The 22,945-nt window shown below is 37.6% G+C and overlaps 1 long non-coding RNA gene across 1 annotated transcript in view; it reads right to left on the bottom strand.

The window, feature by feature from the left end:
- Nucleotides 1–395: 395 nt before the first annotated feature.
- The window catches only part of LOC134807982 (uncharacterized), a 104,079-nt gene continuing 81,529 nt past the window's right edge, over nt 396–22,945 (bottom strand). The window contains exons 2-3 of the long non-coding RNA XR_010149753.1: nt 21,333–21,464; nt 396–720 (exon numbers count right to left, since the gene is read on the bottom strand). This is a non-coding gene — a long non-coding RNA (uncharacterized LOC134807982). The remainder of the gene's footprint in view (nt 721–21,332; nt 21,465–22,945) is intronic.

The following is a 22,945-nucleotide window of genomic DNA, read 5'->3' as shown; positions in this document are numbered from 1 at the left end:
AGCATCCTGAACCTTTTCCTGGAGCATCTCAGGTCTTTACGGCATAGCCTTGCACTCAGCTGTGTTAACATGAACTTTTTCCTTTCCATTTCCAACTGGCCCTGACTCCCTGTGACAAAGGAAACCCATGAATAATAGAATGTGACCCTCCCCATATATATAACTGTCCCCTGCCAGCTTCCCTACAATGTTTCCTGAGAAAAACTTTCTGCCCATCACCCTGAAAATGTAGGAAAGATTTCAGTCAGCTGTTAGAAAGAAGTACACAAGTACATGAGTGCAGTAATATCCAATGGTCTGTGCATGAGGATGAGGGTCAGGAGGAGAAGCACCAAGGAAATGCTGGTGGGCTGAGGTGCAAGTTTCTGCAAAAGAGGGACTCTACAACTGCATGTGCTTTCTGCACATAGCCTTTAATGCTTTGAGATTGTTTTGGAATTTCTGGCACATTTTGAGAAGAAAACTGCCTGTGTCTCTACTTGGCTCTCTGAGAAAAAAAATGAGTTTACGTACTAGAGGAACTATACATTGTAGGCTTGGAAACAGGCTGGCACACTGAATAATGGCAGTCTACCGTAGGTGCTCAGAAATGGAAGCAGAGCTGTATTGTCTGCTACCTGCATGTGTAATGAACTTCATAGCTTGCTATGGTGGCAGGGAGATCATGCAGAGTGTTCAGCTTCACACGGAGCCTGGGAACAAGGTCCAGGGGAGAAATATCTGCAAAAACAGAAGGAAAATGAGTTACATAGTTTCAGATAGGCAGGAGAAATGGGCCTTGAGATCTATTGCATAGCGGGGTGACTATAGTCAAGAAGAATGTCTTGTATATAGTATTTCAAAATAATAACAGTATAAATTTTAAATGTCTCACCATAAAAAAGGACAAGTAAATGAGGTGCTAGATATGTTAATTAGCTTGATTTAATCATCCCACATTGTATGCAGATATCAAAATACCACATTATATCTCATAAATGTATACAATTATGATTTGACAAGCAAAAACAAGACCAGATAGTCCCAATGTTCTTTAAATTGTCTCAGGGTATTAAAAGCCAAGAAAAACTGTTCAATTTTTTATAAGGCAGGTATAACTTTGATATTTGTGCCTAATAAAGATAGTAGCAAAAATCTTAAGATGTGATAGGAAGTTTAAGGAGACAAAGTTGACAGGACAGGCATTTTAAAGATAAAATATTACTTCTGTGAGGCACATGATGTTTTAATAAAGAATCATGCAAAGTGGGCAATGTATTTACAATGGTGCCAATGCTTTATGAGTGGTAGCATCTGACTACATGATTCCTGAAAGCACAAAGGGTGCTGGATGTGGGGCATCTCTGTTCCACAAGCCCTTCACTAGGGCAAACCCTGCACAAATTCCATATCCACCTTTCTTCCTTGGGTTCCTCCTTGGCAGCGTGGACATACTGAATTGTCCTCTTGCTGTTCACACACTTCACACTATTGTCACATCCACCCATCCTGCCATTTCTGGATACCTTCCCCCATTTCTAATCTTTACTGCATCTCCTTCCATATTTAACTCACCAAGGTCTCAAATCCATGAAATAAAACTCTATCTGTTGCAAGGTGATTGGGAGAGCAATGTAACTATAGGCCATATTTGGGGTAGCTGAGATCATTTTCAACACTCAATTCAAAAAGTAGCTCACTATTTGCCAAACCTCCTCAATAGCTAACCCTGCATTGAGCGCACAGCATTCGGGACCTCAAGACAGTACAAGGGAGATCTGTATTTGGAACTACTGACTTAAGGCAAAATCTAGAACCATCATTCCTTTCTCCTCCTAGGGAGGAATCAATTTTTTCAAGTAGTCCACCATATGTGGGCATAAACGTGATTATCCGTAGCTCATATAAATACCTCGTTTAATATATATATTCTATGTTTTTAAGACCCAAAACATTTATCTCAAATAGAAAATGAGGATACATATATTCTTGTTATTTGAAATTCATGTAGTTTGAAAAGGCATAGAAAATAAACTACATAATTTTGTAAGTCATTAAGATTTTGAAAAAAGGTGAAAGTAAGCCCCTATTTTTGTATGTTATTGTTTTCTACAGAGAGAGAAAAAATGTTTATATTTTGAAAGAAAGGTGCTTTATTAAGAATTACATTTTCAATGAAAATAGAAATATGTGAATAATCACATTAAGACTAAACAATGGGCCAGACGCAATGGCTCAAGCCTGTAATCCTGGAGGCTGAGGCAGGCGGATCATGAGGTCAGGAGATCGAGACCATCCTGGCTAACACGGTGAAACCCCGTCTCTACTAAAAATACAAAAAATTAAAAAATTAGCCGGGCGTGTGGCAAGCGCCTGTAGTCCCAGCTACTCGGGAGGCTGAGACAGGAGAATGGCGTGAACCTGGGAGGCGGAGCTTGCAGTGAGCCCAGTTTGCGCCACTGCACTCCAGCCTGGGCGACAGAGTGAGACTCTGTTTCAAAAAAAAAAAAAAAAAAAAAAGACTAAACAACGATGCCATAAAGAATTATTGTCAAGCACTAACTGATACACTGATGCCTTTAAAAGAAAATCCAAAAATTATGACCAAGTGTAATTACATTCACATAGAAAATTACAACATGTACAATCACATATACATTTTAATATTTTATATTGCACTTGCTTATCAACTCTGATTTTTCAGGTGAGCAGTTGTTAGCTATCTATCTTTAATTTTGTTCCAAAACAATTGATTTTTTACATTCAAATGCAGGACTTTGTATTTTTTCTATGAAATTATATCTTATCAAAGTGTTGCATTACTCGTGTTAACCTAATATCACAGATGCTGAGAACCTGATGACTTTCAGATTTTTATTCTTTGAAAGCCAGAAGATTAATCAACAGTTTCAGAAAGAAGATTAAATAACATGGAGAAAGTTTGCTAACTCCCTGGATAAGTAGTAATAGGTTGATTGATGAAGGATAATAAGAATCTACCTTGTAGCTCCAAGAATCCTTTTGAATAACATTTTTTGTACCTTTTATTTTGATGTACAAGGAAATCCCATTACACTCATTACCCAGATTCTACAGGTATTTACTTTTTTGCCTAATTTCTTTTTTTCTATTTGTGTATGTATATGTACATTTTTTTTTTCTGAACCATGACAGTAAGCTGGAGTCAATATGTTTCTTTACCCCTAAAAATTTTAGGCTGATTTGCTTAAGAGCAAAGACATTCTCTTACAGAACGCCTGCATAGTTATCACAATCAAGAAACTTAACTTTGATACCTGAAGATTATGTACCGAATGCTTGTGTCCCCCACACAGATTCATATGTTGAAGTCCTAACTTTCAATGTGATGGTGTTTGGAGATGGGGCCTTTGGGAGGTGGTTAGGCTTAGATGAGGTTATGAGGATGAGGCCCTGGTCCAATGAGATTGGTAAACCAGGACTCTCTCTCTCATGTGTGTGTGTGTGTATGCGCCTGTGCATACAAAGAAGAGGTCATGTGAGCACACAGCAAGATGGTGGCTCTGTAACCCAAAGGAAGAGCCCTCATCAGAAAACAACCAGGCGACACTCTAATCTTAGACTTTTAGCCACCAGAATTGTGAAAAAATAAATTTCTGTTGTTTAAACGACCCAGAATATGGTATTTTGTTGTGGCAGCCCACAGATACTAAGATACCAATCCAGAATTCATATCCAAATTTTTTCAATTGTTCCAATAATGTTCTTTACAGCCATTTTTTCCTTAAGTTGAGGATCCAACCAAGGAACATATATTTTATTTAGTTGTCAAATCTCTTTACTTTCCTTTCATCTAGAAGCTTTCCTCTGTCTTTTAATCCTTCATGAGTTTGACAATTTTGAAGGGTACTTGTCAATTACTTCATAGGATGCTTCTTGCTTTGGGTTTGGTTGATGTTTCCTCATGATTAAATTCAGGTCATTGGCTTTGGCAAGACTTCTGTGGAAGTGATCGCTTGTCCTTCTCTTGATCGTATCTGAAAATATTTGATGTTAGTGTGCCCAGTAGTAACAAAGCTTACTTTGGTATACAGCACTTTTTCCACTGAAAAGTTTTTTTGTCTTTGTAATTAATAAAGAATTTGGGATACTTTAAGCCTATGCAAATATACCAGTTCTTGTCAGAATTTTATCCACCAGTTTTAGCATCCACCATTTCTTCTACATTAATTGGTTGGCACTCTACTGTCAAGAAAAGCAGCTTTCACTTATCTATTTGCGTGTTTTGGAAATTAATATAAAAATGGACTCATGAATTCTTATTTTATATAATGAATTGTAATTATTACAATTATTATTGTTGTTGTTATATTTTGATGCTGAAATCATTCTCAAATCTGTCCAGTGGAAGTCCCTTCGAGCTGGTTCCTATGTTCTTTTGACATGGGTCTGTCATTCCTTGGACATCTTCTTACTTTCTGTCACAAAATGTTCCAGGCTCGTCTTGTTCTTTCCTGCCCAAATTCCACAATCAGTCATCTCTCCAAGAAGCCCTGGATCTGATTCCTTTTAGTGGAGATTATGATTATAGATCAAGATCATCTGGGTTCTAGGTGTGTGCTTTGCTATAGGTACAGCATTGTTTCAAGGTCTCTAGGCAGACAGAGGTAGGCTACTTTTGTGCACACACACAGACACCATATATATATATATACACACACAAACATATATACACACCACATATATATATATACACACAAACATATAATTAGTTTTATCTATATTGTTCAGAAGTTGAGAGCTAATCTATTTTCTTTCTTCCTTTTCTTTGTTTTTCATTCCTCTTCTGACTACCATTTTCTCCTTATCTTTTTCCATTCTTCCTTTAATTTTCATTTTTCCCCCATGTCTATTCATAGTCTCCTTACTTATAGTCAAAAGAAAAGGGTCTCTGGATTTTCTGGATACAAAAATCATGTACCTCTCTCTGGCACTGAAGAAAAAATGGGATAGACAGGAGAGGGGCTGCAGACTGAAAGTGTCCCAGGAAGAGATATAGACCTATCAGCCCTCAGCAGCATGCTATGACCTAACAAGCCCCTTATTCTCTAGCCATCAATAAATGCCAGCTTAAAATATACCTTTGGGTGGTGTTTCTGGCAACTGTCCTTTGTAGTATGTCTCAGTCTGATCAAAATTCACTACAGAGAAATGAGGGGAATCAGGGCTTAATATTTAAAACATCCTAGGCCTAAGCCTTTAAACACTTAAACATCATCTTAAAAATAAATACATAAAAATGAAAAACTTCACAATTAAAAAATTATACTAAACACTTTAACTTTTAAAAAGATACTTGAATAAAAGATTTATAGGCTAGAGCAGTACTGCAAAAGAAAATATTTGGAGATTCATAATTTGACACAAATTGTTTTTCTACTTTAACTTCTGAAAGATCTAATTAAGGAAGGAGTTTTTCTTTTCCTTTTTTATAAAATAATATGTCCTGACAAACTGCATGAATATAAAATATATATGTTTGGTATAAGTGTAGGACTCACAAATTAACCTTTCTTGTACAAATGCAGGGTTTGTTAAACAAGAGCTTCCCAATCCAGTACTCTTTTCAAGAATATTCCAGTAAAAAATTCATCTAGGTTGAATTATCTGTCATATTCTTAGCCTTACGGCTTTTAACAAATCATGGACTCAGAATTTTATAGTCTGAAGAAACCTTCCAAATTACGCATTTCTATCTTCTTCTGATTTCACTTGTAAAGGAATTACTTATTTCAATAATTTTAAAAGGCAGAGACTATTGAGAATTTTACATCACTTTTAATCAAATTCTCTTAGTGCCTATCATATGGTTATACATAAATTAGCTTCCAAATATTCCAATCAAACATTCCTTCAGTTTGAACTCTTACCATGTACCAGGAACTGTGTGACTCTGTGGGTGCTGTGCATGCAGCACTCTGGCTAGTGTGTGGGAAATCAATGGTAGAGGATTGTGGACAGAAGAAGGAAGACCAGTTAGGAGGTGCCTGCAATCATAGCCTAAGAAAGAAATCATTATGATACAGACTAGCAGGATAGGCAAACTGATGCGTTAGGTGGATTTAGATATATGTTATAGAACTCACAGAATAGCCTAACGGAGAGGACATGGAATATGTGAAAAAGAAAGAGGTTAAAGATGGAAATTGCAGGATTGTATTTGTTTTTTAGCCTGAAGTCTAAAGCTGGTCTTTATATCAGGATGGGAAACACTAAGGGAGAATAGGTTTGAGGTGGAAAAGAAATCAAGTGTGTTTTGTGGGTATGATACTTTTGAGATGTGTATTTGATTTCCAAGTGGAGATGTGTAAATATTCCAAGTGGATAACTTATATGGGGTTCACTGGAAAGATCAGGACTGGAGAAATCATCAGCTTATAAATAGGATTTTATAGCCTCAGACTAGGACCCAAAGGCATATTTTTAACCGGCATTTATCTAAGACTTAACCGTGTACCAGCAACTGCTCTGAGTGCCTACATGCATTGATACATTTAGCTCTCCCAGCAATCCAACTCAGTCAGGTAGATACCTTTATTATTATTGCTGTTTGCAAATAAATAAACTAAGATCAAAGAGAGACTAGGTAATGTGCTCCAGATTGCATTTCTAGTAAATGCCAAAGCAGAATTTGAACCCTAGCAATCTGAGTTTACAGCCCTGCTCCTAACCATTATGTTGCTCCTATTTATGTAATATGACCCTGCCCAAAAGAAACTTGTGATGTAGTTGAACAAATAAAAGTAACGCACATGAAAAACACAAAGATAAGTTAGGTACTAAAATGTCATGGTATTGACTGTGAGTCAAAGAAGTTTGGAATAGGTTTGAACTTCTTAGATAATAGGACATAGCAATAATTAGCTGCTTCATTGTGATTGAATTACACACTGGAGATCTGAAATAATTTAACAGGTTCCATAAATATCCAATTTATAGCCACAAATTAGCTTAGTCATGGGTATTATCATGCTCATAATAGCTAATCATTTAGATATTGTGCACACCTTGCCCTACTGCCAGCAGTTTTGTAAAACCTCACTGTCATTTAAGTCTTTCTTAATCAACCTTCATCAAGTGGCAGTAAAGAGTTCATTTCTAAATGAACTAAAAGGTTCATCTCATTAACCCTTTGTCTTCTAAACAGACAATTATAGTCTATATTCACTTCGTTCTACATTATAAGCAAAAACTTAGAAACTTCGTGGGAATTCCAATTAATTCAACAGAAACTTATTGAGCACCAAATTGAGAGTGGAAATGCACTAAGCCCTGTGAGATTGTTAAAGCCTTTGCTCCAAGATTTTGCCAGCTCTATGCCAAATTATGCTCAATAATCTTTCTCTTTTGAATGTAAGCTGGGATCTCTAACTTACTGACAAGGAAATACTTCTACTTTTCTTACAACAAGATGACCAACTAACTTTTAGATCCCTGCTTTAAAGTATTGCTTTTGCTGACATTAGTGCTGAAAATTTGTGTTGTGAGAAAAAACTCCCTAGAAATCCTTTTCCAGCTCCAAGAATCATTGGAACTCAGCAGTGTCTCCAGCAACAATGAGTGTTTGGTGCTTTAGTTTAGTGTTGAACATGGCCCATGCGCCAAATCCAGCCAATCATCTGTTTTTGTATGACCATAAGTTAAGAATGGTTTTTCCATTTTTAAGTGGTTGAAAAAATAAATAGCATTTCATTACATATGAAAATTTTATGAAATTCACATTTCAGTGTTCATAAATAAAGTTTTTTTGGAACACACCCATTCACTCATATATTTCTCATGGCTATTTTTACACTCTACAATGGTAGACATGAGAATTCTTGACAGAGACCATATTTCTGGTCCTTTACTGGAAAATTTCTCTAATTTTTGAAAACAAGGCTCTGGTCATAACCAATTTTGGCATATAAAATATCTGTTTATTTTTGTACTTCTGTTCTTAAAAATCATAATCCTATATAGCAGAACTAATTCGAAAGTAAGAGGGGAATATTTATCAATGAGTGAGAAAATAGAACTACATTCAAGCAAACCAATCATTCATCATTAAAAAATAAATTTGATCACAGTCTCTGTATAAAGCCAAATCGGATTTACTATTTGGTTGCTTTTTAATGACCTTCCATTTTTTCTTTAAGAGAGTTTATTCCTAAATGTTTTCACATGGGGAACTCCAGGACTCTGTACACATGCATCAGTTTTGGCCATTTTCTGTTGTAGAGGAAGACTTTTTGATCTGAAAAAAGGAGCCCTTGGGTTTGACAAAAGCAAGAAAATTATTTCACAATTACATATGGCTTTGATTAGTCATAGTTCTTAAAACTCAGCAATGTCAAAACTCAGCAATGTCTTGTCATTCCTACAACAAATTGATAAGTTGGCAAACTAGGTATATTTATCATTAGTTTGAAGTAAGGAAACTGAGACCTAAAGTATCATTGCACTATAATGAAGAAAAAAAAAAGCATAGGGCTTAGAGTCAAAACCCCAGTCCCCCATCCCACTCAACTCCCCAAGAACCATGTGTCCCTTATGTAAAAATGGAAGTGAGAACCCTTGACTAACCAACTTCACTGAGATGTTGTAAAGATCAGATGAGATGAATATGAGCATGCTCTGAAAACTCCATAAAATATTTTATTAAAAGGAAAAAGAGGCTTCTCTAGATTCCTCCTCTCTGGGCAGGGCATCTCTAAAAGAAAGGCAGCAACCCCAGTTAGAGGCTTATAGATAAAACTCCCATCGCCCTGGGACGGAGCACCTGCAGGGAGGGGTAGCTGTGGGCACAGCTTCAGCAGACTTAAACGTTCCTGCCTGCTGGCTCTAAGAGAGCAGCGGCTCTCCCAGTACAGCATCCTAGCTCTCCCAGTGTAGACTGCCTCCTCAAGTGGGTCACTGACCCCTGTTCCTCCTGACTGGGAGACATCTCCCAGCAGGGGTTGGCAGACACCTCATATAGGATGGGTCTGGCTGGCATCTGGTGGGTGCCCCTCTGGGACAAAGCTTTCAGAGGAAGAAACAGGCAGCAATCTTTGCTGTTCAGCAGCCTCCACTGGTGATACCCATGCAAACAGGGTCTGGAGAGGACTTCCAGCAAACTCCAGCAGACCTGCAGCAGAGGGGCCTGACTGTTAGAAGAAAAACTAACAAAGAGAAAGGAATAGCATTAACATCAACAAAAAGGATGTCCACAGAAACCCCATCCAAAGGTCACCAACAACAAAGACCGAAGGTAGGTAAATCCATGAAGATGAGGAAAAACTAGTGCAAAATGGCTAAAAATTCCAAAAAACAGAAACTTCTTCTCCTCAAAAGGATCACAACTCCTCACCAGCAAGGAAACAAAACTGGACGGAGAGTGAGTTTGATAAACTGACAGAAGTAGTCTTCAGAAGGTGAGTAATAACAAACTGCTCCGAGCTAAAGGAGCATGTTCTAACCCAGTGCAAGGCAACTAAGAACCTTGAAAACAGGTTAGAGGAATTGCTAATTAGAATAACCAGTTTAGAGAAGAACATAAATAACCTGATGGAGCTGAAAAACATAGCACAAGAACTTCATGAAGCATACAAAAGTTGTCAGATTCATCAAGGTTGAAATGAAGGAAAAGTTTTAAGGGCAGCTAGAGAAAAAGGTCAGGTTACCCCCAAAGGGGAGTCCCTCAGACTAACAGCAGATCTTTCTGCAGAAACCCTACAAGCCAAAAGATAGTGGGGGCCAATATTCAACATTCTTAAAGAAAAGAATTTTCAACCCAGAATTTCATCTCCAGCCAAACTAAGCTTCATAAGCAGGAGAAATGAAATCCTTTACAAACAAACAAATGGTGACAGATTTTATCACCATCAAGCCTGCCTTACAAGTGCTCCTGAAGGAAGCACTAAATATAGAAAGGAAAAACTGGTACCAGCACCTGCAAAATCATACCAAATTGTAAAGAAAGACCATCAACACTATGTAGAAACTGCATCAATTAATGGACAAAATGACCAGCTAGAATCATAATGACAGGATCAAATTTACACATAACAATATTAACCTTAAATGTAAACAGGCTAAGTGCCCCAATTAAACGACACAGATGGGAGAATTGGATAAAGAGTCAAGATCCATCAGAGTCTGTGTTCAGGAGACACATCTCACGTGCAAAGATGCACATAGGTTCAAAATAAAGGGATGGAGGAATATTTACCAAGCAAATGGAAAGCAAAAAAAGCAGGGGTTGCAATCCTAGTCTCTGATAAAACAGACTTTAGGCTGGGCACAGTGGCTCACGCCTATAATCCCAGCACTTTGGGAGGCCAAGGTGGGCAGATCACAAGGTCAAGAGCTACAGACAATTCTGGCCAACATTGTGAAACCCCGTCTCTACTAAAAGTACAAAAATTAGCTGGGTGTGGTGGCGTGCACCTGTAGTCCCAGCTACCCAGGAGGCTGAGGCAAGAGAATCACTTGAATGTGGGAGGCGGAGGTTGCAGTAAGCTGAGATCATGCCACTGTACTCCAGCCTGGTGACAGAGCAAGACTCTGTCTCAAAAACAAAACAAAACAAACAAACAAAAAACAAAACTAACAAAAAAAACCAGATTTTAAACCAACAGGGATCAAAAAAGACAAAGAAGGGCATTATATAATGGAAAAGGGATCAATGCAACAAGAAGAGCTACCTATCCTAAATACATACGCACCCAATACAGGAGCACCCAGATTCATAAAACAAGCTCTTAGAGACCTATAAGGAGACTTAGACTCCCACAGAATAATAGTGGGAGACATTAACATCCCACTGTCAATATTAGACAGATCAATGAGACAGAAAATGAGACAGAACAAGGATGTTCAGGACTTGAATTCAGCTCTGGACCAGCAGACCTAATGGTTATCTACAGGACTCTCCACCCCAAATCAACAGAATATACATTCTTCTCAGCGCCACACTGCACTTATTCTAAAATTGACCGCATAATTGGAGGTAAAACACTCCTCAGCAAATGAAAAATACAGAAATCATAACAGTCTTTCAGACCACAGTGAAATTAAATTAGAACCCAGAATTAAGAAACTCACTCAAAACTGCACAACTACAGTTGTGGAAACTGTAGTTGGAAACTGAACAACCTGCTCCTGAATGACTACTGGGTAAAAAATGAAATGAAGGCAGAAATAAAAAAGTTCTTTGAAACTAATGAGAACAAAGACACAACATACCAGAATCTCTGGGACACAGCTAAAGCAGTGTTTAGAGGGAAATTTATAGCTCTAAATGCCCACAGGAGAAAGCAGGAAAGATCTAAAATTGACAACCTAATATTACAATTACAAGAAGTAGAGAAGCAAGAGCAAACAAATTCAAAAGGTAGCAGAAGATAAGAAACAACTAAGATCAGAGCAGAACTGAAGGAGATAGAGACACAAAAAACCCTTCAAAAAAAATCAGTGAATCCAGGAGCTGGTGTTTTTTTGGAAAAGATTAACAAAATACATAGACCACTAGCAAGACTAAAAAAGGAAAAAATAGAGAAGAATCAAATAGACACAATAAAAATGATAAAGTGTATATCACCACTGAACCTACAGAAATACAAACTACCATTGAGAATACTATAAACACCTCCACACAAACAAACTAGAAAATCTAGAAGAAATGGATACATTCCTGAACACATACGCCCTCTGAAGACTAAACCAAGAAGAAGTCAAATCCCTGAATAGAACAATGACAAGTCCTGAAATTGAGGCAGTAATTAATAGGCTACCAACCAAGCAAAGTCCAGGACCAGACGGATTCACAGACAAATTCTACCAGAGCTACAAAGAGGAGTTGGTACCATTCCTTCTGAAACTATTCGAAACAATAGAAAAAGAGGGACTCCTCCCTAACTCATCTTATGAGACCAGCATCATCCTGATACCAAAACATGGCAGAGACACAGCAAAAAAAGAAAATTTCAGGCCAATATCCCTGATGAACATCGATACAAAAATCCTCAATAAAATACTGGCAAACCCAATCCAGCGGCACATCAAAAAGCTTATCTACCACGATCAAGTCCACTTCATCACTGGGATGCAAGGCTGGTTCAACATATGTAAATCAATACACATAATCCATCACATAAACAGAACAAATGACAAAAAACACATGATTATCTCAATAGATGCAGAAAAGGCCTTCAATAAAATTCAACACCCCTTCATGCTACAAACTCTCAATAAACTAGCTATTGATGGAATGTATCTCAAAATAAGAGCTATTTTTGACAAACCCACAGCCAATATCATACTGAATGGCCAAAAGCTGGAAGCACTCCCTTTGAAAACCAGCACAACACAAGGATGTCCTCTCTCACCACTCCTATTCAACATAGTATTGGAAGTTCTGGCCAGGGAAATCAGGCAAGAAAATGAAATTAAGTCTATTCAAATAGGAAGAGAGGAAGTCAAATTGTCTCTGTTTGCAGATGACATGATTGTATATTTAGAAAACCCCATTGTCTCAGCCCAAAATTTCCTTAAGCTGATAAGCAACTTCAGCAAAGTCTCAGAATTCAAAATCAGTGTTCAAAAATCACAAGCATTCCTATACACCAATAATAGACAAACAGAGAGCCAAATCATGAATGAGCTCCAATTCACAGTTGCTACAAAGAGAATAAAATACCTAGGAATTCACCTTATGAGGGATGTGAAGGACATCTTCAAGGAGAACTACAAACCACTGCTCAAGGAAATGAGAGAGGACACAAACAAATGGAAAAACATTCAATGCTCATGGATAGGAAGAATCAATATCATGAAAATGGCCATACTGCCCAAAGTAATTTATAGATTCAATGCTATCCCCATCAAGCTACCCTTGACTTTCTTCACATAATTAGAAAAAAACTACTTTAAATTATACACGAAACGAAAAAAGAGCCCATATAGCCAAGACAATCCTAAGCAAAAAGAACAAAGCTGGAGGCATCACGCTACCTGACTTCAAACTGTGCTACAAGGCTACAGTAACCAAAACAGCATGGCACTGCTACCAAAACAGATATATAGACCAATGGAACAGAACAGAGGCCTCAGAAATAACAGCACACATCTACAACCATCTGATCTTTGACAAACCTGACAAAAACAAGCAATGGGGAAAGGATTCCCTATTTAATGAATGGTGTTGGAAAACTGGCTAGCCATATGCAGAAAACTGAAACTGGATCCCTTCCCTTACACCTTATACAAAAATTAACTCAAGATGGATTAAAGTCTTAAAGGTGTAAGACCTAAAAACCATAAAAACCCTAGAAGAAAACTCAGGCAATACAATTCAGGACACACACATGGGCAAAGACTTCATGAATAAAACACCAAAAGCAATTGCAACAAAAACCAAAATTGACAAGTGGGATCTAATTAAACTAAAGAGCTTCTGCACAGCAAAGGAAGCTATCATCAGAGTGAACAGGCAACCTACAGAATGGGAGAAAATTTTTGGAATCTATTCATCTGACAAAGGGCTAATATCCAGAATCTACAAAGAACTTAAACAAATTTACAAGAAAAAAAACAACTTCATCAATAAGTGGGGGAAGGATATGAACAGACACTTCTTAAAGGAAGACATTTACGTGGTCAACAAATATATGAAAAAAAGCTCATCATCGCTGGTCATTAGAGAAATGCAAATCAAAAACAAAATGAGATGCCATCTCATGCCAGTTAGAATGGCCATCAGTAAAAAGCCAGGAAACAACAGATGCTGGAGAGGATGTGGAGAAATATGAACACTTTTATACTGTTGGTGGGAGTGTAAATTAGTTCAAGCATTGTGGAAGACAGTGTGATGATTCCTCAAGGATCTAGAACCAGAAATATCATTTGACACAGTAATCCCATTACTGGGTATATACCCAAAGGATTATAAATTATTCTACTATAAAGACACATGCACACATATGTTTATCGTAGCACTATTCACAATAGCAAAGACTTGGAATCAACCCAAATGCCCATCAATGATAGACTGCATATGGAAAATGTGGCACATATATACCAATGGAATACTATGCAGCCTTAAAAAAGAATGAGTTCATATCCTTTGCAGATACATGGATGAAGCTGGAAATCATCATTCTCAGCAAACCAACCCAGGAACAGAAAACCAAACACTGAATGTTCTCACTCATAAGTGGGAGTTGAATAATGAGAGCACATGGACACAGCAAGGGGAACATCACACACTGGGGCCTCTTGCAGGGTGGGGGGGCTAGTGGAGGGATAGCATTAAGAGAAATACCTAGTGTAGATGACAGGTTGATGGGTGCAGCAAACCACCATGGCACATGCATACCTATGTAACAAATCTGCACGTTCTGCCCATGTATCCCAGAACTTAAAGTATAATTAAAAAGCAATAAAAAAATAAATACATAAAAATTAACCAAAGAAGAAAAGGAAAAGAAAGATAAAAAAAAAAAAAGACGAGTGAATTGCTTAGATCAAGTTACTCTTGGATAGCTAGCAGGGTTCACCTGCCCTCTAGTCATATATTCATTCCATTAACAAAGGCTAACAGAAGTGAAAATGAGAACTATTTGCCATGGAGGCTCATGCCTTTGGCTATCAAATGTTTTAAGCTTAGTTAGGATAAATTTCACACCAGAAGGACCTGTGATTCACAATTGCGTTGCTCTCATCTATTTCCTCTAGTAAATAGAGAGACAAAAACTGTACACTCACTGTGACAAAATGCCATCCATTTAAGACTTTCTTTTATAGCATGGCTGCTAATATTGTGTCAATGCACCAGTGTTCCAGATGTCACCCAATTGATGTATTTTTAAATAAATTGCAAATTTACTCTACTGAATAATATAACTGATAAAACCACTATATCTTTGGACTTCAATAAAGTGTTTGTGTGATAGTGTTGTTCTTCATTACATGCCTGAATGCACTCATTAAGCTCAGAGTGAACAATAAGCATAAAGAAGCACAAAGAGGGTGAGACTGAACCAGCAGGAAGCATGCATTTCAAGCACCCCAGGATCTGGCAGTTCTGTTCCTTGAGAAGGAGAATGTTCCAAGCACCGCATCCACATTTCATATTCAAGACATGATTTAGCTTTTTGCTTTTTAGTGAGAAATGAAAGCTGCATATCCTTGGTTATCAACATAAAACTGAGATGGGAAGATTTTTAAATTGAGTATTGTCCATTTTTCAAGTTATTGACACTTTTTGCCTGCATTACTTAAAACTTTAAGCTTATTTTCAATCTCGTTTTTCCTCAGGCTGTATATGCCTTGGTCTTAAAATAGCACCGTATTCCTAAGGAACTTCTGAGGCATTTTCATTCTCTCCTTGCTATCTGATAGCAAAGGATGCACCCAGCCAGTGTGACAAAGGCTCCTCCCAAGTTCTATAAGCTTCATTCTGGTCATAGAGACAGTTTCTGTGCCTGATTTGGCTATTACAGTGAATTCAAGCAAGAATTTATCTTTCAGGGTTCTCAGGGTTTAAACAAACGAACATTCACTAAGTCATTCACCCAATGTGTACAGAGCCTGGAATATCCTGTGTTCAGGGGATTAAAGTGGGGATATTATTTTGGGGGTAAAGACAAAATTCCTGTTCCTATGGTGCTCACACTGGTGTAGATGGGAGTGGGGAGACAAGCAACAAACAGAATATCTAGCATAATAGGTTTCTTTGTAATATCCTATCGTAAAATGTGGTATTGTCAAATGCCAGGAGAAAATATTATATGATAAGAAAGCAAAGTGGTAGACTGAGTTAGCAATACCCTATATAGAGTCCTCTGCTCAACTTTAATAATGTTCCCCAGCACTTCTGGTTCTCTTTTTCAACAAACACAGGAGGGTTAGATTACTCACACTTTAAAAATTGGATGTGACCATATGACTTACTTTGGCCAATGAAATATGAATAGAAATGATGTATCGCTGTCAGGCTGAGGAATTTAGGAGCCAGTGTGCAGTTCTCTAAGGTGTTTCCCCATGCTGTGTCAAAGCTTTCAGTCCCATAGTGGTATTACCACTTCTGGTTTCTAGTCCAGCAGGAAAGGATCTTGAAAGTCATTCCTCCTGTCCACTCGGCAAGAAGAAAGCTGACCAAACTAAAAATCAACAACTATTTTTAGATCCTTCAGAAAACTGAGGTCACAGGGCAAATCCCTGTCCCCAGAACCGGAGAGACCGATAGGTGATACAGAGAACCACAACTTACAGAAGGTGTAGAAATCTCCATGGGAACCAGTACTGGGGCAGGGAAACTGAAATGGTAATTGATGGAATTGCTGGAGGCACAACGTAAGCAAGTTTTAGAGTTAAACACTCCAGCAAAGCTCAATCCTAGGGGCACTCCACATTTCAGGGAATTTCACCTACAGGACTCACCAGGTTTTCACAGAGAATATCTAAGAAAAATCCTCTGGTGCTTCCTGCAGAGGAAGAAGAGAGTAGCTATTTTGAAATATACTCAGAGCCTTCTGTTCTCATTAACAAGGCATGCCCTCAAGAGAACATATTTTACCAGGGCCTGACTGACTAAGGTTTTACCAGAATCTAACTGACCTGGAAAAATGGAAATACCCAACCCCATACCCCTTTATCTTTCCCACATCAACTAAAAGGAAGGGAGACTGGGAAGCACTTGCACAGGCACAAGCTCACTAAAGGACTGAGACCAAAGCGTAGAGTTAGAGAATGCTTCCTCTCTCCACACACCTTACCATCATATCAATAGGGCTGCCATGTAACACAGGGGAATACAATGGAAAGAACTGCATGCTTCTTATTTTAGAAGTTTCTAAGGAAACGCAAAGGCAACAGGGGAGAGAAAATGAGAACAAAGGAAATTTGAGCCTCTGACACTTGCAGTTACAGCCAATAGTAAATACAATCTACCTCTTAACTAGATAAACCTTTCACTAAAAGTGAGTTAACCTCACTGCCTTTTAGTCAGTACATCATGTCTAGCTTACAACAAAAAAAAATCGCAAGGCTTGCTAAAACAGTTTGAAGAGACCAAACAAGCATCAGAACAGATGCAGACATGGCAGGGATGTAGGAATATCAGACTAGGAATTTAAAACTTTGATTTATATGATGGGGGCTATGAGGGAAAAAAGTGTACAACCTGCAAGAACATATGGGTAATAAAAGCAGAGAGATGGGAACTCTAAGAAAAAATGTAAAGTAAATGATAGAGATCAAAAACACTATAATAAATGAAAATGTCTTTTATGAGCTCATCAATGGACTGGATATGTCCAAGGAAAGAATCATGAGCAGGAAGAAAGTGTCAAAAGAAACTTCTAAAAGTAAAATACAGAAAAAGAAAAGAATAGAAAAAGATGGAACAGAATATCCAAGAATTGTTAAACTATTACAAAATGTATCATATATGCATAATGGGAATATGAAAAAGAGAATAGAGAGAACAGAAGAAAAAAATCTAGGCAATAATGACTAACAGTTTTCCCAAACAAATGATAGGCACAAAATCAAAGATCTAGAAAACTCAGAGAACACCAAGCAGGAGAATACACACACACACACCCCTACATCTGTGTGTGTGTGTGTGTGTGTGTGTGTGTATTCACATATCATATTCAAACTGCAGAAAATCAAAGACAAAGAAAAAAATCTTGAGAGAAGCCAAAGAGAAAAACATCCTATCTGTAGAGGATCAAGGGCAATAATCATATTGGACTTATTTTCAGAAACCACATAGGCACTAAGCAAGAAGAGACTGGAGTGTTGGAGAAAAACTCTAGAATTCTGTATGTTATCAAACTATCATTCAAAAGTGAAGGAGAAATGAGGACTTTCTCAGACAAACAAAAATTGAGGAAAATTTTCACCAGTAGACCTACTTTCCGATGAATATAAAACAGAAATTTTTCAGAAAGAAGGAAAAGAATATGTCAGAAACTCAGATCTACATTAAAAAGGAAGCATATTAGAGAAGTAATAAAGGTACAATAAAATATTTTATTTTGAATTTAACGAAAAAGCTTGTTTAAAATAATATCTACCATATATTTAGTAATTATAGCTTTTAGATAAAGGAATGGCAGTAATATTACAGAGTGGGAGGCAGGACTTGAGAATATTTTGCTGTGAAGTACTTGTACTGCCCATGAAGTGACACACTGTTATTTAAAAGTGGACTTGTATTAGTTATAACTGTATACTGCAAACTCAAGGAAAATTACTAAAGAAAGTTAAAAAATAATAAAATTGATATGCTGAGAAAATCATATACTAAAAGCAGAGAAGGCAGAAGAAGATACAAGACAAATATAAGAAAGGAAAAGAAACAGAACAAAGTCAAAAATAGACAATAGTAACAAACATAGTGGATATTAATTCAATTATACCAATAATTGCTTTAAATGTCAGTGATCTAAATATAACAATTAAAAGACAGAAACTGTCAGATTTTAAAAAGGAAAAACCAAAGTATTTGTTGTCTATAAGAAATCCACTTTCAATATAAAGACACAAGTAGATTAAATGTAATGGGATCCAGGAGAGTAAAGGGATAGAGAAACATATACTATGCTAACATTAATTTTAAAAATCCGTTACAAGATGGGAAGCCTCAATCAGCCTGGGACCCTTGTGCCTGTGATAAGGAGAGCCATCTTGTTGATCTATACTAAACATATAGGAAAAAGGAATAACAAACTTTTGTTATTTTAAGTCATTGAGATTTGGGGATTATTTATTGGCACAACAAAACCCCCGCCTATCCTGACTAGACGAGTTAGCTTATTCTTACTAATCTGAATGACGTGTGATAGGAAGCCATGTGGATGCCCTGGCGCAGGGGGCTTCAGGAATAGGAAACAATAAGAACAGAGGCCCTTAGGCAAGAGCACACCACAGTATTCTAAGAGCTGTGAGAGCAGTATGGCTAAAGCTGTGTGAACAATGGACAGAACAGAAGATGATGACAAGGAGAAGGCCAGATCCCAGAATAAAATCCAAAATCCTTACTAAAGCCATGCATATATTCTTCTGTTAGAGATAGAAGTATATTATTTTTCTACATAACAAATTACTACAAACATAAAAGCTTAAACCAACATAAATTGATTAACTTACAGTTCCTATGGGTCAGGAATCTAGCATGGCATTGCAAGGCTCTCTGTTCAGAGTCTGGCCAGGCTACAAGCCAGGTGTTGGCAGGGACTATGCTCTCATCTGAGGCTTGGGGTGCTCTTTCATCTTATTCAGGTCATTGGTAGAATTCATTTCCCTGTGGTTGTAGGCCTGAGGTCTCCATCTTTTTGTTGGATGTCAGCCAAGGATCACTCACAGCTCCTAGAGGCTGCTCTCAGATCTTTGCCAACTGTCTCCTCCTTCCCTCCTTCCATCAACATGGCTGCTTTCTTCCAGGACACCAGGGGAACATCTTGCTGACAACAAATCTCTCTGACCTCCAGGAAGACCTGGATCTCTCTGAAGGGCTCATTCGATTAGCTCAGGCCTGCTCAGGATAATGCCCCTTTTAATTAGCTGAAGGCAAGGTTTGAATTGGGACCTTAATTACATTTACAAAATCCATTTTGTGATATACTGTAACAATCTTGAGTGAAATCCCATCATATTTGCAAGTCCCGTTAACGTTCAAGAGGTTATTCCAAATAATTATACAAGATGTTTTACATGAGGGTGTGGAAATCTGAGGGCCATCTTTGAATTCTGCATACCACAGGACATCATTTGATGATTCAGAGCAGCAAAGAACATGGTCTGGATTCATTTATGCTTTAAATTAATCCCCCTGGCTGCTGGGTGAAGAAGTCTGTAATGTGACCTGGGTATAAACAAGGAGACTAACAGGAGATGATTACAATTGTCAGGAAAGAGATGATAGTAGCTTAAGCTAAGGCTTAGCAAATGAGATGATAGCATGGATTAAAGCCAAATATTTATATGGATTATAGTTTTCAGTATGCACCAATCAAATAATCAATAGTTAAATATTATATGCTCCAGGTTAAAAAATAATGTCAAATAAGCAACTTTGTTTTCATTTACTTGTATAATCCCCCAAAAATGTTAAAATTTAATGAACAATTCTTAGCCCATTGGGCTATGACTATCTATATCATCAAAGTATCTAAAAAGTAAAGGCTGAGGGGCTAAAACTTAGAGATTGGGCACCCCCATTTGCCTGGTTTATTTTGACTAACATAGGCTTAATGTATGCTGTGAGTCATATGGAATCAGGTTTTCTTTCTCCTTTACAGTGGGAATCATGAAGCCATTTTCAAACTTTTTGTAATAGGAGACATGGTGGGAAGGTATGATCTTATGATGGTTTTGAAATAAAATGGTAATATTACCAGTTACTCAAATGAGGAAACTCCTTCCCCCATACTCCCTTTTCCCATGAAAATATCATGGAGGTGGAAAGACCAGGAAGTCTAATGCCAATGATGCTGGACAGCTTTCCAGGTGGCTGGGACCCAATCCAGTTCTCTTCCCTTTTTCTCATGTAGTTCTCAAGAATAACTGCAGTATGTGCTGCGAATGCAAAATCCTGAGATAAGGAGGAAATTGGCTGGAACAGTCTGGGCTCTGTTCCAGTTCCCCACTACCCCCAACCCTGAAACAGGATGTCCTTCAATGCTTTAGCCCAGCATGTCATGTTACCCAGGATGGGCTGCTTTTTGGGGACCACCAGCTGTGATGCAAGTGGGGCATATGCCGTAAAAACTCCATCTACCCCAGGTAGCTTTCCTGAGGCTTATGGGATTAGCTGGCAATGAATACTAGAATTCTTTTGTCTCTTGCTGCCCATCTATACTTACTAAACCCACTTCATGCAACTTGCTGTGTGTGTGGGTATTGGGCCTCACCAGACTCAGACAAGTTGGTAACCAGTGCACAGTGAACCTGCTTCATAAACGTGCCTACATATATCAGTAGAGCAAACACACTGATAAATCCTAAAGCAAAAATTTTGTTCATTTAGCTCATAATTGCCCAAATATTTGACAATCAATTTTTTTTACTTTACATCTATTAAAATTCCACATATCATGAGAGATTTCTCCAAATTTTTTGCTGGGCATTTTTATTTCATGTGCCATCTTTTTACTTATTTAGGCAATGTAGACAATTTGGCTAGAGCTTAAAAATAGCTGGAAAGGTTTCTGGAGTAGAGAAAGTTATTGAATTCAGAACAGTTAGGAGAGAACTTAGCTATTCAAGGGCAAGAAAATGGAGTCCAACAAAGGTAGAAATAGGCAAAAATACATCTATCCAGAACAAAAGGAATTATTTACCTTGGGAAAATGCTCTCATAATTGGATATTAGCCTTCTCTTTTTGATGGCTAACTACTGTACTTTAAAGTCTTCTCTTTTGGATGATTGGAATAATTATGGCTACTGCATCATTATGATGAGGAAATGGCTCCTGGAAAATTAAAGATGGACAGTTAGCAAGCTGCATGATCCTAATTAATTAAAGCCTGTCTTCTGATTAAACACATTTTCCAGCAGTAGGAGGATCTCTGGCTAGTTGCCTGATAGGAAAGTGCTGTTCTAAAGCATGAGTCACATACCAAATGTTCTCAACAGCACCATCAATCCTATATTGATTCACAATATTTATTTTTATAGAAACAACCCAAAATTAAATGGAACGCTTTTCCTCATGTACAGGATACCTCCTAAAAATATGTTATTCTCTTTTCTTGTAGAATATATTGGTGATCTTTGTCACAGCTGAGCATCAAATTATGAATCTAAGCATTAATTAACCATTTTTCCATGACTCATCTTTTTTTTTTGCCATTACAAGAATGACTTTGTCCTCACTGCTCCATTCTAAGACAATACTATGCAGCTTGAATTTTTAAACTTTTAAATCCTGAAAGTTATTGTTTCAGTTTTCGCTTGTCCTACTGCTGCAATCAAATGAAGTTAAAATTGCATATACTTATCAGTAGCTTTGACATGAAACTATCATTTGGTTATTAAACATTCATAGCACCATGCTTTTCTACTCATTGCCTATTTATCCACATACAAGGCACAAAGATTCAAACTCTCTTGATAACAAACATTCTGAAATAATTTATTCTCCACCACTAGTTTTGTCTCCATTATACCCTTCACTTTCCCAAGGTGAATGTGGACTGGTCCCAAGTCAGGGCCAGCCATTGCTCCCCTCATCCTCCTGTAGAAACATTCTGCTAACATCTCTTAATTATATAGTGTCCTAAGCCCAGCTTAGCTCATCCAAGAGCTGGCTAGATTTTCCTTACTGCAAGTCACACTACCTACATAGTTGACCAAAGAGTTCATAAAAGAACTGAATCCCAAAGCTATTATTTCTCCTTTCCGATTACAAGAGAAATTACAATGTTAGTTTCACAGCATTTTCCATTTAAGAAAGGGAAACTAGACCCACTCTCCTGAGGGTCCAACTTTGTGCCCAGCCTGATCCCGCTGGGCTATTGCCTAAAAACCAAGTGGACATATATGTGTGCATTTGTGCAAGAGGGAGAGAGTTCTCAATGCTGTGGAGAACTATGGTTTCTGACTTACTAGGAAAATTGACCTGTTCTCATGTTCCTTTGTAATTACACATATAAGATTCTCATGCTTCTCTGTTTTTCTCCTCTAGCAATTATAGTCTAAGAAGAAACTTTTCAGTTATATAAAAATCACCACCTGCTTTAGTTATTTCTGTAGTTGTGACTGAGAATCTCACCATCAATGTAAGGTAATGAGATTGAACTGTACTAAGTATGTTGCATAAGCCCACACCCTAGTATATTAGTCCATTCTCACGCTGCTATAAGGACATCCTGAGACTGGGTAATTTATACAGGAAAGAGGTTTAATTGACTCACAGTTCCACAGGGCTGGGCAGGCCTCAGGAAACTTACA

This window comes from Pan troglodytes, chromosome 13 (genome assembly GCF_028858775.2).
Source record: "Pan troglodytes isolate AG18354 chromosome 13, NHGRI_mPanTro3-v2.0_pri, whole genome shotgun sequence".
NCBI lineage: Eukaryota > Metazoa > Chordata > Mammalia > Primates > Hominidae > Pan > Pan troglodytes.
Note: the sequence above shows the minus strand (reverse complement) of the source record. Positions and strands in the feature narration are given on the sequence as shown.